Source organism: Vipera ursinii (genome assembly GCF_947247035.1).
Source record: "Vipera ursinii genome assembly, chromosome: 3".
Classification (NCBI taxonomy): domain Eukaryota; kingdom Metazoa; phylum Chordata; class Lepidosauria; order Squamata; family Viperidae; genus Vipera; species Vipera ursinii.
The window spans coordinates 134,095,403-134,114,046 of record NC_139516.1 but is presented as its reverse complement, the minus strand read 5'-3'; positions in this window follow the sequence as shown (position 1 = coordinate 134,114,046).

Sequence of the window (18,644 nt, the reverse complement as noted above, 5' to 3'; positions counted from 1 at the left end):
GTCTGTCTTTTTAGTGGCAAATATAATAAAGTGTAATTAAGGGAAGAGAAATATCAATGAGGACATACAATATGTACAAAATGTACAGACAATGAAATTACCTCTCCATCAGAAATGTATCAGAACTAGTGTAATTAGTTCTCAGATTCTATAATATTTAGTATTCTATATCTCTACAAATAATAATACTGAAGGATTTTAGTCCCAATATAGTGACAATAAAGTTGCATTAACTGGGTGATGAAAAGTACAGCTTTCATGTTAGCAGAGGGGTTTTTTTTAAACAAAAAAGGAACTGTATATTTACTGTTGCCATGGGAAGTGGCTTTTCCAGGATGATTTTTCCAGCAATTGCCTATAATGTTTTGTATCATTCATCACATAGATTGGGGATAGTTTCCGCACATTCACTACCAGGTCCTGGAGACCTGTCACAAGAATGACACACAGAAGAAAAAATAATTTAAACTAGGCTTTCATCTACTTACCTAACTCTAAACATAATACGATTAAAGTAGTATTGAAGTAGCAATAAAACCATAAAATAAGATTATTAAAAAATAGCATGGCAATGAAAGATGTTTGAAAAATCCAGGACTTCTGGTTTTGCACCATAGTGCACGGCCAAGGGATTGCGGAGCTCCGCACTCCAGGACACCCTGCCAGGGGACCCGAAATGGGTCTAAAGTCACCCTGGAGAAGCAACCAAGAAGGAGGGGTGCCCTGATGATCACAGAATAATGTCAGTTGCTCTGCTCGATCTGGGGGAAGCCCTCCAACCCAACAGGAGAAAGGTGGCCACACCTCAGTGACCAGCCCAACCTACTTGCAGACAAAGTCCAAAGGCACTAACTAGAACAACTGTGAACAGCGTGCTTGAAACTGGATGAGGAATTTGATCATCTCTCTCCTATTTTATATCTGATTTCCTGGAAAAGATCCCCAAGAATCAAAAATCCTCCCAAAGTGAGAAGGGGGGGAAACTACACCCCTACTCTCCCATAGACCAAAGCAGCAAATTAAAGTCTTATGGGGAACAAATATATATTGAAATGAGATTAAAAATACTACAGTCTGGATAAATTTGAAAATTAAGAAAACTGTTAAAATCTCATACCTGAACAAGTATTGATGAAATCATATAACTACTACTACTACTACTACTACTACTACTACTACTACTACTCTTTGCTTTAAAAGTTGGCAAATGAATACCTACTGGCATCTAATGGAGGATTAGAGAAAACTATAGCTGCATTGACTCAGAATTTGTCACGATGCCCAGAAATACAAAAAAGCAGCTGTAGACAAAGCATTGGGTTATCTACTACAGAGTGAAACTATAGAAACTGCTGAGATTATAAACACACTGAGCTGCATTTTTAAGTCTAAGAACTGTTTTCAGAGAAAGAAAAACCTTGGCCTTTGGTTAATCTTCTAAAGCGAAAGTTACTGGAAAGTTTTCAAGTGGTTAAACACTTTGGACTGAAATGTTGGCTGGCTGATAATCATAAGACCCTGAAAAGAAGAACTGTTATAAAATACTGTTTTCAGTGGTGCTTTGATAATTGGAAACCTATTGGATTACAAAAAAAAAAACATATATAAAGATAAGAACTACATAAGATTTGTTTGTTTGGATTTTAAAATGGGCTGGTTTGATAAAGCTAATTAAAGAGACTGGTGGTACCGGTGAAAAACTACTTAGAGGAGGGAGACAAAATGGATGTTGTATATTTATCTAAAAGTGACAGGAAACCACACATAACACATTCTCTTGAAGATCCCAGTTTGGAACATCGGAGTTCTGCAGGAACAATGACTCAAGACAAAGAAAATACATTCCAGGACAAAATATATGCCATGCTGTGACAGATTAAAATGAAAATTGTCTTAAATCATGATGAGATTAAAAACAACTTTGATAATATAAATGAAGATATCTCTAACCTAAACTCACAATTAAACAACACTCAAAAAATGTTGATAATGAACAAACAAATCAGACAATAGAATACAAACCAGATGATATGGAAGCTACAAATGAAGAGAACTACAACTTCATACAAACAAAAAAAATTCCACAAAATCTTGTTACAACAAAGGAAATAAAAAAGATGTTTTATCTTCCAGGACTTCAAAACAAATTTGAGGACAATAAAGAAGGTTTAATAAAATGAATTAAAGAGCTGTCAGGAGAATCACTAAAGTGTGGGAGACAAAAAACAAATATTCTACTTAATTTGTCTTTTTCATCCCCAACAATATCTACAAAAATGCAACCTGGCAAGGTAAACTTACTGATTTGGAAAGCGACCTAGCAAAAGAAGAATATTAGAATTATATTTAAGAGATGTGATTCAATTTACCAGATGGAATACTATGTGACTAAACACTGTTGTGTAGTGGGTCCAACGCAAGGAAGAGATGCCAGCCGGTGTGTGAGTTCAGCTGTTTATTGGATGGGGGGTAGCGAACTCAGGGATGAGGGTTACCTGGCCTCCTTAAATACCTAGCCAGGTAAGCGGACAGCCAATGGGGTTGGCCCTAGGTTTCCTGCCGAAACTGGGTTTCCCGCCAAAACCGTTCAGGCCAACGCCCCCTGGTGGCTGTTGCTATGCAGGTGCCTGCATACATAACACCCCTCCCCCCTTAAAGAGGAACCACATAACAATGAAACAACTTGCAACTAACTATAACTATATACACTGTGTGTCAATAATGAAAAAAACAATGCAACTGTGTAGGGGTCATTTGCACAAATAGTCCGACAGGTAGGCAGGTGTGGGGCTGGGTGGACCGTCTGGGTGTGACCTGGCCCTGGGCTTGGACAGCTGGTTCCTGGGGCCTCTGTGCTGGGTTGAACAGAGCTGGGTTCAGGAGGCCCTCCTCCTCTGATTCCTGCTCTGTGTTGTTTCCGGTTGGGCTGGCCTCTCCTGGGGTGTGGCTCTCCAGTTGGGCATGTGTGGTGCACTCAGGGACCTTTCCTCTGAGCTGGTAGATGTGTCGCCTTATGTGTCTGTCCCCCTCTACCCCCACGATGTAGGAGAGGGGTCCAGTTATCTCAATCACTGTCCCTGGAACCCATGGAGGTCCTGCCCCATAGTTCCTTGCCCAGACCAGGTCCCCAATGTTGAGAACTCTGTGTGCTGGTGGTGATGGTGATGAAGATGATGATGATGGTGGTGGTGGTGGCCTAACCGTCTTGGCTGCTACCCGGTCTAGGTGTAAATGGTCCAGCTTGGTGATGAGACACCGTCCCCATCGCAGTTCTGCTGCGCTCTTCCCGGTAGCAATGCATGGTGTAGTGTGCTGGGCGAGTAGGAATTTCACCAGTCTGTGGTGCCACTCCCTGCTAATGATGCGCCGGAGTGCGTCTTTGGTTGTCCTTACCATCTGTTCAGCTTGCCCATTGGTCGATGGATGGAAGGGCGCGGAAGTGGCATGCCTAATCCAGTTCGCCTTCAAGAACGCCTGGAAATCATTAGCAGCAAACTGAGGCCTGTTGTCAGACACAATTACGTCAGGGAGGCTGTGTGTGGCAAAGAGAGCTCTGAGCACCTGGATTGTCCTCCCCAAGGTCATGTTGGGCACTGGGGCTACCTCCAACCACTTGGAGTGGCTGTCCACCACTACTAAGAATAGTTGACCCTGGAATGGCCCTGCATAGTCAATGTGGATGCGGGACCAGGGTGTGTGTGTGGCCTCCCACCTGTGCATGGGTGCGTGTGGCATTTCTGGCCTGGATCTCTGGCACGTGTGATCTCTGGCACGTGTAACAGGCCTTGACCCATTCCTCAATGTCCTTGTCCAGCCCTAGCCACCAGAGGTAGCTTCTGGCCAGAGCCTTCATCCTAACCACCCCTGGGTGTCCCTCGTGTAAGGAGTCCAATGCCCTGCCCCGTACTGCGGTGGGAATGATGACCCTACTCCCCCAGAGGAGGCAGCCCCTGTGCATGGAGATCTCGTTGCGCCTGATGAAATAGGCCTGGAACTCAGGCCCCGGGGACTTATCCTGCCACCCTGTGCAAACCCATGAGTGTACCCTGCTCATGATGTTGTCTGTGGCTGTGTGGCTGGCAATGTCCTTGGCATGAACTGGGCACTCTGGTAGCTCCTGCAGTGCTAGGATCTGTGTGGCTGGGGCCGGGTCTGGATCAGAGGTGTCTATGGGTAGCCTACTTAGACCATCTGCGTGGCCCATCTCCTTCCCTGGTTTATGCACCAGCTTGCAATTGTAGGCTGCAAGGAAGATGGACCACTGGAGCATTCTGGGGGACAGGATTTGTGGAGTCTGCCTGTCCGTTGTGAACAGGCCCAGGAGTGGTTTGTGGTCCATGAAGACAGTGAACTCCCTGCCATATAGATAATTGTGGAATTTTTTGATTCCTGCCATGATTGCCAGGGCTTCTCTGTCGATTTGTGCGTAGTTCCTTTCTGCTCCAGACAGCATCCTGGAATAATAGGCTATGGGAATTTGTGCCCAATTGGGCTCAAGGTGACTGAGTACTGCGCCCACACCGTAGGGGGATGCATCGCATACGATGCAAATGGGCTTGGACTCGATGAAATGGGTTACTGTGGACTTATCCGACAGTAGTGCTTTCAAGGCCCTGAAGCTATGGTCATGGGTGGCGGTCCAGACCCATGCTGCCTGCTTGTCTAGCAGCCTGTGGAGTGGCTCTGCAATGGCTGCCTTGTGTGGGAGGAATGCATGGTAGAAATTCAACAGGCCCAGGAATGCCTGTAGCTCTGCCTTGTTCTTGGGTGTGGGTGCTAGTTTGATGGCCCTCACCTTGGACTCTGTGGGGTGGATTCCCCTGGCATCTACTCTGAACCCCAAGAACTCTATGTAGGGAACACCTATGCTGCATTTCTCCCTCTTGAATTTGAGTCCAGCTGTGCATAGCCTGGACAGTACCTCCCTGAGCCTACCTGCTAGTTCCTCTGCTGATGCTCCTGCGATCAGGATGTCATCGAAGTAGGGGCAGACTCCTGGGATGCCCTTGGGTGTCTTTTCCATAACTTCCTGGAAAATGCCAGGAACAACGCTAACTCCAAACTGCAGCCTATTCACCCGGAACGCCCCCCTGTGTGTTACTATGGTTTGAATGTCAGCTCTTGCCCTAGTAACCGTGAGTTGCTGGTACACCTGCGCAAGATCGAGCCTTGCAAAGATGGCGCTGCCTTGGAGGGAAGCGAGAACATGGCTGACCGTGGGGACCGGGTAAACGTGCGGGTTCAGGGCACGGTTCACCGAGCACTTGTAGTCGGCGCAGATCCTTATTTCCCCATTGTATTTAAGGGGGGGGGTAACGATAGGGGTTTCCCACTCCCCCCATCTACGGGCTCTAAGATTCCCTGGGCCACCAGCTTATCTAATTCGCACTTTATTTTTTGTTTGAGCGCAAAGGGGACTCGCCGCGGCCGGACCCTAATGGGGGGAACATTCGAGTTGAGCTTGAACGATATGGGGGCCCCTGTGTACCTGCCCAGTGACCCATTGAAGATGTCTGCGAACTCCTTGCAGACGGCCTCGATGGAGTCCCCCTGGATCCGGTGGATCCCTGTGACTGTGATTCCCAGGGCCTCGAACCAGTCTAGGCCGACCACGCTGGCTCTCCGGCCCTCTACCACTACAACCCCCAGGTGCTCTTCGCGACCCTTAAACCCCACCGAGACTGTGGCCTCCCCCTTTACCTTGACTGGTGAATTCTGGAAGTCGGTCAGGGTTAAATTTGTAGGCCGTAATTTGATCCGCTGCTTGCTCCGGCTATTTATGTAGTTAAGGGTCTCGTCCAAAATGATCGAGACTGCTGATCCGTAGTCAAGCTCCATGCTGCAAGGGATGCCTTGCAAGCGGATTGTTAGTCTAATTTTGGGTTTGAGCAGCCGGCGGCTACCCGTGTGGTTAATGGCCAGCCGGCTCTCAACATAGCCAATTCACGTTTTGGTTGGGGCCCCAGTACCTTTGAATGGTGATTCCTCCGATTGCAGCTTGTGGATCTCCTCTCGGGGGAGGTGGCTACGACAGACTGCGGCTATGTGGCCTGTTCTCTTGCAGGCCCGACACGTGGTGGACCGGAACTTACAGAGGCTGCGCACATGGTTCCTACCACACCCTGCACACTTCTGAGGGTTAGCGGCATTGCTGGGAGGTCTGGGCTTGTCTGGGCATCTGGCTCGCTGGTCGTGGGTCGACGTCTTCCGCTGGAGGAGGTCGATGCTGTGGTCGTCCTCCTCCGCAGCAAATTGCCAGTGGATGCTGGCCGCCTGGCTGCCGGTCCAGGTTTCCTGGCATGCTTGGATGGCTCCGCAGGCTGCTTCATGGGCTAGGATGGTGTCCTCGGCTTCCTGGAGTGAAACCTCCTCTCTCTCGAACAGGCGCTCTTGCAGCCGCCTGTCACGTAGGCCGCAAATCAGCTGGTCCCATAGCCGCTCCTCCAAGTTTGAGAACCTGCAGGCGACGGTGGCTTCTCGGAGGGTAGCGAAGAACACGGCACCGGTCTCGTCAGGGCGCTGGTCCCTCTTCTCTAATTGTGACTGCACGGCCACTTTGGAGCGCTGGGGCTTGAAATGGGCATTGAGTCGGGCCACGAGATCCTGGTACATGTCGGTGTTGATGGCCTCCTGGGCGAACAGGTTTGCGGCGATCTCCAGGAGCGCTGGTCCCCTGATGCAGAGCAGGGCAGCTGCCTTCACGCCGTCCTCCAAGATCTGATTGAACCGCATGTACAGTTTGGCATGAGCCAGGTAACAGGCCCATGTCTCGGGGTGGTGGGTGTCAAATTTGTGGGATTGTCCGGCCCTTGCCATCATGGTGCTGGTGTGGTCTCGGTCGCGGTGCGGTGTGCGGTCTCGGTTGCGGAAGCAGTGACCGGCATGGTCCGGTCGGCTGGTCCGGTCGGCTGGCAGTCGTGGGGGGGGGGGGAGAAGGAAGGAAAATGCCTTTCCCTACAGCTTGCGGAGTGCTCCCAGTGACTTCAGCTCCTTGTCGGCAGCAATCCCATCCTCGTTGCCACTGTTGTGTAGTGGGTCCGACGCAAGGAAGAGACGCCAGCCGGTGTGTGAATTCAGCTCTTTATTGAATGGGGGGTAGCGAACTGAGGGATGAGGGTTACCTGGCCTCCTTAAATACCTAGCCAGGTAAGTGGACAGCCAATGGCCCTAGGTTTCCCGCCGAAACTGGGTTTCCCGCCAAAACCGTTCAGGCCAACGCCCCCTGGTGGCTGTTGCTATGCAGGTGCCTGCATACATAACAGAATACTATGTGACTAAACACTTGTTTGAATACGGTTAAAAATATAAATTTTGGATATAAAGAGACCCTATAGTAAGATTGCTAAATGGTGTACTATATGATTAAATGCTTGTTTGAACATGGTCAAAAAAATAGACAAAGCTTGGACATGAAGAGGCCCTATAGTTAGAGGGATAAGATATATAACTAGTATAATACTTTCATAATATATGAAATCTAAAAATATTGAGATGGTGTATTTGAATGAAAAGTTTGGCTATTCAAAGGTAATGAATCTTGAGAAAATTATGACTGATAAGAGTGGTTTCAATACTGAGGGAATATTAAGCTTAAATAAGAACCTTGAAAACAAGACAATTAATGTATAATAGGATGGCTTTTATGAATACAATTGAAACATACCGTAAGTTGATTAGAAAAGATGTTATATGTTGATGTTATTGTTATATGTACAAATACTAGAAAAATGTTTATACCCAATTTTGTATGTAATGAAAGTATACATACAAAATTCTTAATTATATTTGTTTAATGTAGACCAAAGGAGAATATTACTAGAAGAAGAGAGGATCAAGGAAATATATTATCAACTAACATATTGATCAATTATAGAAATTAATTATTATTGTTTATTTTAAAATATATGGACCCAGACAACACATTGTTCACTAAGCACTAAAGATTGCTATTGTAAAAATTAATAAAATATATTTTAAAAAAGAATGGTTTTTGAAAAATCCTGCAACCAAATATAAATTGGTCACAATGTTTTAAGCAATATTAACCATTTTTTTCTGCCTAACAGATCATCAGTATTTGTGCAAGGCTCACATTGGGCAGGAAAATTACATGGAAATTATGAATGTTTAAAGTGTTGGCATTTCTCCTTAAATCATATACTTAGACTCTCTTTGTCCCTTTTCCATTTGTTTTGGAAACATTTTCCTTTATATTTCTGTATTTGGTCCTGATATTTTGTCTCTTTCATTAACAAATAAATGGGGCTTTATGCACTCCATGTAAACTAAATATTTCATCATACACACGGGTAATTCTTCAGTAAGATGACTAGAGCCAAAAGCAAGAACAGTTAATGCAAAAGATGTTCTTGCATTTTTAATATTCATGTTACATATAGGGAAAAAGAAAGTTAAGTGAGAGAGCAAGCTGTTTGATTTACAGAGAAATAAGGCAGTTAATAACAAGTAAATCTAATTCAGATTTTGTATTTTGGCTAATAAATGTGTAGACACTGAGATTATCTAGGTACCTGCAGTGTGCTCTTTAGTAATATCATAAACAAATAGAAAACTTATGGGAGATAGGATATTTATTAGGAAAATTGGTAACAATCCTTTCTCCTACTGTTTACTTAACTCAGTTACAAACATTGTTTTTTGTAATGTGGAGGGTTATATAGAGGTTCTTTATGCAGAGATTCAATATTTTTAAAAAAAAAAATACAAAAAAAAAAAACAAAAAGAAACACAAGCATACAAATGTTACTCTTCACTTTCCAAACTAAATCTTTAAACTCCTCACATTCATAGAGATACTGACATATTTTATTTAGAAATCAAAATGGAAATCAGCTCCATCGCTTTTTAAAATGTATCATGACACACATTTATATAAGGAATGGTGCTTGCATCCTGACATCATACCATTTAGTCTTTCTAGTTCTTTTCATTTTTTAAAATTCTGTATGTCGTTCAGAATCCCATGGAGTTGGTGGGCAATAAATTTAAATAGATTAATAAACAACACTTGCTGTGTTATTTTTAACAAAACCAAAGGGTTCTGTGGACATCTGTACAATCCATTTCTTGTTTTGACAAACATCTTCCTTATTTAATCTTCTTAAATATCTTCATTCTGGTATTTTTCCACATGTGGAATTAGCTGAAAGCAGAAATATGGTACCAGATTGCACAATGTGGTTGAAATAATCAAGCTGGCAGATGGATGTATTTGTCAGGAGAAAACTATATGCCATAATATTGTATTGTTTTACTGAAACATTGTTCTACTGAAACCAGTCTGCACCTTGCTGGTGTTCTGCCATTAAGAAGGGGGAAAGAAGGGTGCTATTGCTGTAACTTCAAACTTGGGAAAGAGGGGAGAGGGAAGTGACAATGGAAGAAGACCAGATCTTCACTAAACCGGCTTGTACCATGATCTTTAAAGCCGTTTGCCTTGAGAATGGAATGTTACCAGTTTGACATCTCAGAGTTTCTCAGAACATCTTACCGTCATCACATTGGCTGGCTGGGCAACTGGTTATGAGGTGAGGGAGTGGGAAGTGAAAATAATAGCTTTGTATTTTGTCCAGGAACACCAGATTCTGCCTGACTTTTCTGCAACCAGTTTCATTCAGTAAAAGTTCCTCTGCTTCAGCCAAATGGAGTCACCACAGGTTTTCCTTTTTGAGACAGTAGACTGGGGCAGGCCTGACACATTGTTGAAAAAGCCACCTTTTCATTAAGACTACTATCTTTTTTTTTCTCCCTGTGTTTCTAGAGGTATTCTACACATCAACAGTTCTAATGGTGACATTGTAGAAAAGTAAGACATCTCATTGGATTATTATGGGGCAATTGCTGTTCAGTTACTGAAGCAACACAAAATCCATTTTACTAACAAGAAAACAGGGAATGGAGGCTGCCAACTGTCTTAATAGATATTTAGTTTTTTGGTCCCCCTGAGAATTTGCCCAAAGTAGAGAATGTTTTTACATCATGCAAATGGTTCTCCAATGTTAGAGGATTTTCTTTGTTCAACTATTATTATTACTTCATTGTTTTCAAAAGATTAATAATAAAACTAGTGGTAGAAATATAAAAATTAAAAATAAAATAACATGTAATAATTATATTACCTCTGGCAAATAGTGTGATGAGCACATAGCTGTCTTGCTAGGTGAAAGATAATCTGTTCGGAAAATATGAAAAAACATGAATCTCTAAGGCTATACGTATTTTTTCCTCTCTCATTTTTATATGTCTCAGTACAGAACTTTAATTTCTTTGGCCAAAGTAAATTTATAATAAGAAGTCAAGATCACCTACTAGTTCCCATTAAAACTAAGCTCTTATTAGTTGATGCCTAGGGCTATTTAAAATATCATAGATTCCATATGCTTCACAACCTGCTACTACTGTCAAATGATCTAGATTATGGAGAAGAATATATACTGGTCCCACAGATTTGAGAAAAAATAAAATACTGAAGTTCTTAAAAATGCTAGAGTGTGCAGGAAAGAAAATCTTAAATATATGTAATCAGATGATGTCAAGAAGTTATCCATAGAGTATAATTTTATTTCTTTGATTTGGTATTTCTGCTTGGTGTGAACTGTAGTTAACTGTGGAAAGTGAGCCAAGAGCTAGGAGCTTGCAATGAAAGTAAGCGTAAAAACTAAGGGATACGAAAAACCACGCCTAAGGAGACCACGGCTGACTATTCAAAATAGGGCTTCCACAAAAAGTAAAGCTTGATGGGCAACTTGGGTGACAAAACTAGAATACTTCATTCATAGGGTGGATTGAAAGTAGAATTTATAACACAGTGCTATTTCAAACAGTTCTGATGCCTTGCAAAAAGGAATAGGAAAAGGTAAAATTGTATTTGAGCTTAACACTTAAGCTCAAGTGGATATATTGGCACATTTATGCATTTTTGGCAATAATACAAAAGTTGGTTATTCTTCATTTCAGGATATACTGTTTGTGTCTGTCTGTCTGTCTGTCTGTCTGTCTGTCTGTCTCTCTCTCTCTCTCTCTCTCTCTCTCTCTGTGTGTGTGTGTGTGTGTGTGTGTGTGTGTTTGCAGTTTAACCAATGGTCATGATGTTCTCTCACCTGATATCTCTTGACTTCATCCCCCAAGAAACTTGACCAGATGATCCTATCTGCTTCTACCAGTAATCCTTGTGACACCTGGTAAATTCTAAGAATCACAGCCTGGCAAAACAAATTCTGTATAAAACATTTTTGAGCAAAATTGTATTTTTTAAAAAAAGTTGTGTGCCTTTTAATTATTTTTGTCCTTTAATTATAAGCAGCTTTTTAACCCTTTATCACAAATGATAGGAACTGATAGTTTATTTCACTGATATGCGCTCGATGGGCAAAAAAAGAAGAAGATATAATATGAACATGCCTATTGTGAATTTTCAGGGGAAGTGTAATTGAGATGGAAGTATTCTAATTGTTCATTGATTAAATTCCATTAGTTTGTAAAAGCTCAAAAGCAATAGTTAATGCCCTTGATGTATTTATTGTTCACTTGGTAAGCGTTAGTCATTAGGTTAATTAGAAACTGAATTGACTTTTGATGACATATAATTGGTTTATCTAAATGACTGACAAAAAATGAAAGTAAAACTAATGGTAAGTATTAGAGAACCATCTTTGCATTAGGTAATTAGTTTTAGGGAACAGCTTTTCTAGAGGACTGTTTTCTAAATCTATTGCCTCTCTAAAATCCCTTTGCCATTATGGAAAGAACATTTTAATGCCCTAAAAATAGAGAAACTAACAAATGATAAATTCTTATATTGATTCTATGGCAAGGGCATCCATGTTGTCCAGATTTTAATATAATCTAGCAATTTAAGGAACCAATCCTGAAGGTGTGAAGACAGTGTTGTGAGTCGGGTACACATTTTTTTTACTGTGTTTCAGGAGGTGCAATGAATTCTGTGTGATGTCAGCTCTAATTTTGTGCTTTTTTTCTGAAGAAATGAAAGGATTGTAAGGATCGAGGGGAATCCATGGGACCAGAGGCATTTTGCAGTAACATCACCATGCCAGAACTGTGCATTGTGATGATGTGATTGTAATGATGCAACTCTTATTTTATATTTATTTCCCCCCCCCCCTGATCTCTTTTGAGATGTCTTTGCCATGAGGGATCCACAGCGAGTCGCAATGCTACCAAAGTAGTAATACTGCAACAAAATAATGCCACATTATTTTGGAGGAAATTGTATTTTAACACAATTATTTCTGGTTTTAATTTTTAAATAAAGAAATGCACTCATCTGCACTTGCCTCCACTAATGCAGTCTTGCAGAATGTAGCCAGATAAGGGCATAACAGAGCTGCTTTATAGTCATACCTGATCATGCTGTGGCGATGATTACAATCAATTTAGAAATAATGAGGGATATGATTAGCGCTGAGCACAGAAAGGATTTTTTTTATTATTATTTTCTTTTTTTTTTCTCCCCCTGAGGAACAGATCCTGTTATCCAAGAAGGATATAGGAAGATTCCACTTTTCTATCTAGGTCACTGACAGTACTTTACAATTAAGAAAAAATAAGTAGCACATATAGAAGCTAGAGGTGCAAATGATTAGAAAGGATCATTTTTATTTCTAATAAAGTAGAAAAAGAAAAAAAAAGACATTTAATAGAAGAAAATGTCTCTTAGCTTGCAAACTTTTGATAAAAGCAAAACTAAAAGCTGAAGCTTGACAGAAAGGTAAAGCTTAGAAGACATTGGCAGGAATGTTAAATATGTTAAATACAATGCTAAATACAATCAGGATGTGTTCTGAATGTGAGCTTGTCCCACAAAATGGCGGAAGTAAAGGAAAGAAGTTTAGATTCTAAATTGAAATCAAAATATCTCAAGAGAAACCAATAAAATAGGCATAACTAAAGCTCAAAGAACAAGAGGCCACATAATTTAACAGGACAGAGTATGCTGCCAAACAAAAAAATGACAACCAAAAAGAAAAAAGAGGATTAGAGCCATAGAAGCACTGAAAAAGAACAAAATAGCATTAACCTGTAAGTAGGAACCAAATATAGATGGTTACAGAGCTGTATCAGTCTGACTGCAACAAGCTCAACTGGGCAGCTATAGATTCATAGAGAAAGGTCAAGGTCAGGACAGACAGACAGACGGACAGACAAACAGATGGACAGACAGACATAGAAATACTAATCAGTAACTGAATCATAAAGTAGCCCAAAGGCAGTGGTGGAATTCAACCAGTTTAGCAGAACCGGTAGCTAATTTTTTTTTGCCCAGGCCCAGAATGGACTTCCAGAAGCGGCATCCACACAGAGAACCAGTTTTTCCACATATTTGAATCCCACCACTGCCCAAAGGCCAGGGGTTTCTAACACTGCAACAAGCTATTAAGCATGATAATGGCTATTTGTAAAGCATCGGGCTAAATATTTGTCAGAAGTTAGGACTTTTTGCTTTTCTTTTTAATTTCTCCCAAAATCTAGATAAATATACCAGTCAGCATATAAAATAGTCAAAGCCATTTTATATAATAGTCAAAGCCATTTGTGATGGCTTTGACTATTATATAAAATGTGTCTCTCCCTCTCTGTAGCATTATATTCCATCTTGAGCAAAAGATAAAAATAAGAAGCACAAAAATAAAAAAAAATCAATATTGAAATAAAAAAAACAGAAATCATTGATTAAAATCTTAATAGGGACAATGGCAGGACAGTGAAAGAAGATTAGCCAAAGAATCTTCACTAATCAAAGATGGATTCAATATTAAGGTAATTAGTAGTGATTAGTATAGTATAGTATAGTATAGTATAGTATAGTATAGCATAGCATAGCATAGCATAGCATAGCATAGTATAGTATAGTATAGTATAGTATAGTATAGTATAGTATAGTATAGTATAGTATAGTAATTTATTCTACTCTACTGTACTCTATTAATTATCTTTATTAAATAGTATAGTATAGTATAGTATAGTATAGTATAGTATAGTATAGTATAGTATAGTATAGTATAGTATAGTATAGTATAGTATAGTCAGGGCTTTTTTTTGTCATAGAACGCCCAGAACGGAGTTCCGGCATCTTTTTTGGATGGAACCTTGTAGGGTAGGCAAGGCAGGTTGTATGACGTGTGTGAGTTCCGGCACCATTTGTTTTTTACAAAAAAAGCACTATAGTATAATAATATAATAATGATTAAGATATGGTATGCAAATAAGTAATTATTAGTCCTGGTTAGAAAAAATACAGGTACATTTAGAAGACCCTAATCAGAATTTTAATGGTCTGATACATAATAAAGGGAGATTGCATACAATTTATTGTTAGAATTAAGATTTCTTGTTTATTACACATACAGTGGTGTGTACATAATCAAATGTTCCATTACTATTTAAACACTCACAGACTTCTAATTATTTGCTGTATAGGAGAAACAAAAGTCACTCACACGTGAATAATTAAATGAAATAAATAAATATAATCAATGTCTTCATTCACAGAAACATTGGTAATCCCAAATTGAATGAGCAGATCTGCCCAGTGTTCAAGTTTTTTGATGCTCACAGGGAATTCTGTTCAATTCCCAGAATATAACACATAGAGGGATTATTTTAATGAGTCAGTTTCCAAACTACTACCTTGAGTTGATTGGCTAACCTCCACGTTCTCTGCATTTTTAGTGACTTCTGCTTACTTCCCAGATGTCATAATATACAAATTATCTCAATGAGCCAGATCTTAAAGCAGTTACCTTGAGCAGAACAGATTAAGTTCAAATTCTGAAGTATTTAAAGACATCCTGATGGTTTTTTTTAAAAAAAAAACTGACATAGCAAATGCTTTGTAATATATTCCTTTCCCATTACATGATCCAGAATCTTCCTGTGAAAGACTGCCTACTTTCTGAAATAGGATCTGTATTATTGTTCACATTCTCTCCTTAATGCATATGTAATTTGATTCATTCACTTTTGTTAAGCCTTGTGAATTTCCCAGGGAGAAAAAATCCCTTCTACTGAATTTTGTTTTTTTAAAAAAAACATATTCATAGTCTGCTGACTCTGGGAAAATTCAAGGTGCCACTAACTATTCTAGGTAATATCCCTGATCAAGGGTCATTAGAATAAGATCTGAAGGGAGCTATCAAATGATAAAGAATAGTATGCTATATGAGCAATACGTAGAGCACAGCTAATACCACCAAATCATTCTGGAGTCATGATAAAGTAGGGCTTCAGAGAGTAGAAATAATGTGTGTTTTAATGAGCATATGAATCACTGGAAACATCTCCAGCCTTCAAAATTCACATTTACATCTTGAACTTGCATTTGAGATGTCTCAGAGCTTATATATTACTCGCCTTACTTCAGCATTATTTTAATATCTTCAGTTTCTTTTTAAAAATGGATATATAAAATTTGTTTTACCTCTCAGCAGACATTAATTTCATGATGAAGAATGAGGTGTGCTGGCAAGCCAACTATTCTAATGTGTCCCTTCTAATTTGCACTTAAAACATTTGGACATTCTTTCTTGAATTAGAGAGCGGAATCCTGGTCGTTGAATGTATTGTTTTAGCTTTGCTTTTAGATCTTATTCACAAATACAACCAGTTTGTTGTAATTGTCAAAATGCTGTAATGGAATAGAGAAACTTAGATCCACAAGTTCAGTTATCTGTGAACAACAATTAGATCAGTCACTCTTAATGTCACCCCTTAGCTTGTACGGGAAGAGAATATGCATGTTGACTGCCTTGAAGGAAAGGAGAAAGAATTCCTACCAAGACAACAGTCAGATAAAAGAAACATGAGTCCAGGGCAGAACTGCAACCTTGAGAAAACATATCAGATTTGATCCTAATCATAATCATAATAGTAAAGTTGGAAGGGACCTTGGAGGTCATCTAGTCCAACCCCCTGCTCAGGAAGGAAACCCTATACCATTTTGGACAAATGGCTGTCCAGTCTCTTCTTAAAAACTTCCAGTGTTGGAGCATTCACAGCTTCTGGAGGCAGGTTGTTCCACTGGTTAATTGTTCTAACTGTCAGGAAGTTTCTCCTTAGTTCTAGGTTGCTTCTCTCCTTGATTAGTTTCCATCCTTTGCTTCTTGTCCTGCCTTTGGGCACTTTGGAGAATAGCTTGACTCCCTCTTCTTTGTGGTAGCCCATGTGATATTGGAGCACGGCTATCATGTCACCCTTAGTTCTTCTCTTCATTAAACTAGACATACCCAATTCCAGCAGCTGTTCCTTATATGTTTTAGCCTCCAGTCCCCCAATCATCTTTGTTGTTGTTCTCTGTACTCTTTACAGAGTCTCAACATCTTTGTTACATCGTGGTGACCAAAACTGGATGCAGTATTCCAAGTGTGGCCTTACCAAGTTCTCATGAAGGGAGGAAGAGGGAAAGACATCCAGAAGTGCAAGATGGTATTACTTTGTCTTTATAATACAAGGAATATTGGCCTGCATTGTTTTGGTTTTCCAGTCTGATATACCATAAAGAACTGACAATTATATAGGTGTGAATAACCAAATAATTTTTCTGTTCTTGAATAAACACACACACACACACACACACACACACACACACACCTTGTTAATCTTTATTTACAAAATATATTCAGTTCTTAACATAAATTTAATTTATTGTATTTAAGGCAAATGTTCATAGTAAATTTTACACTAAATTTTTTAAAAAAAAGATTTTCAATTCACCAATGATTATTTACCTTTTGCACGTAGTCAATCACGGTACACACACCCATACACATTAGTTGTGTAACAAAACATAATGGTTGTTGCCTGCAGTAAGCACTCAGCACACAACCACATGACCAATCACAAGCCAAGCAGTGCCATAAGCTGAGCAGCACCATCACAACCGGCACAGATGAAGTATGCATGCATCAGACTCGACACACAAGCAGCCCGCATGCATCATTTTAATGATTTTGCTGCCAGCCTGCTATGCTTGACAGGGTGATTCAAACCCACGTGGATCAAACATCAAATTTTCAAAAGTTACTTTTAAAATTTGGAAAATCTGTCAAAAAAAGGTGCCGGAACTCCATTCCGGGGCAATCTGTGACAAAAAACAAACAAAAAAAAACCACTGTATATACATAGTTCTGTGTAACCTCCAACTTCACATACAAATCCCAACATATTCAGTAACTTTTAGTCAAAAATATCACCAGCTTTGAAACTTAAGAAACAGAATGCTACTTTCTTAATTTGTTTTCTAACTTTAAATGTCACTAATAAGTGCCAGAAGAAAAAAAAACTATATTTATATACCTTTTCTAAGAAAAATATTAATGTGCTGATTTGTTCAATTTCTATAGCTACCTATCGTTAGAATTTTTGGTTTATTTTCAGATCAAATTGATTGACTCATAATATCATTTTGGTTTTACACATCAGCATTTCTATGTCTATAAATGTGACTGAAAACCAAAACAAAATCATACTGTGTCTGGTAAATGATACAGTGCTGTTTTCCAAATTGCTTTTACTGTGATGGAGGAATTCAATGAATAACTGTTGTGGAAACTGAAGCAAAAATAATGGTTTTGTTTATTAATGGAGCTGTCAGGACCCACCCCAAACCACGTCTTAAGAAGACAAAATTCTTGGAGTCAAATCTATTCCAAAAAGAATCTTTACTATGACATGCTTGGTTGTAGGAATACGAGACAGGACTTAATATTATTCCACGAAGTAAACCCTTATAAAGAGTTCCCAGTTTAACCCCCCTTAACCCCATTTGGTCAGTCCCCCATCCTTTATCTCGTATCATCCCTCTCGTGGGAAAAAGGAACTTAGGACCTTTCATGTTTATTGCTCTCTTCCGTGACACAAACCAGATGCTAGCCCCCCCTTTTGTTTCCCCAGTTCAAAAGGCTTCTCCTTTCCTTTGAAATGCCTAATACCGGTTCAATACACATCCATTCTCTTCTCTTCGGGAGATGGCAGAATCCATGGAATAATGTTTGAAACATTCCATTTATGAATATGATATAAATGGATTCTGACAGGAGCATTCTAGGTCATGAACCATCCCATCCTGGTAAAAGAGATAAGAAGAGACTCTACCTACATTACTGTCTTTGTCCTTCTAACATACCTGCATTTGTCATAGTTTTTTTTTTATGACTTGGAGGTTGAGCAAAGCCTCTGCCCAGATACCCACATACCGTCACACAATCTTGCCCCCATTATGTGTTAGGCAGTGTCATTTGTAGTAGTTTTTCTAGTGTTTTGTGAAACCGGGTGAGGGAATAAACAAAGCAAGGGGAATTCAGCAAGTACGTATTTTCCTATATTCCATTTATAAATACAGCACCCTTTTAAGGCTTCAGGCAGACTAGGCCTGAGTAGTTGAGACAATGCAATGTATTTATTTATTTAACAATTAGCGTAAGCCATCTTAATCCAAAGATCTGGACAGCATACAAAAGTTCAGTATATACCCTTGCCATCCAATTTGACCAATTAAAATAATAATGACAATCCATTATGAGGGTTGCTGAATAAAACTCAGAGCCAATGTCTCACCTATTAGCCAGTGGTGGGATTCAAATATGTGAACAACCGGTTCACTGTGTGGA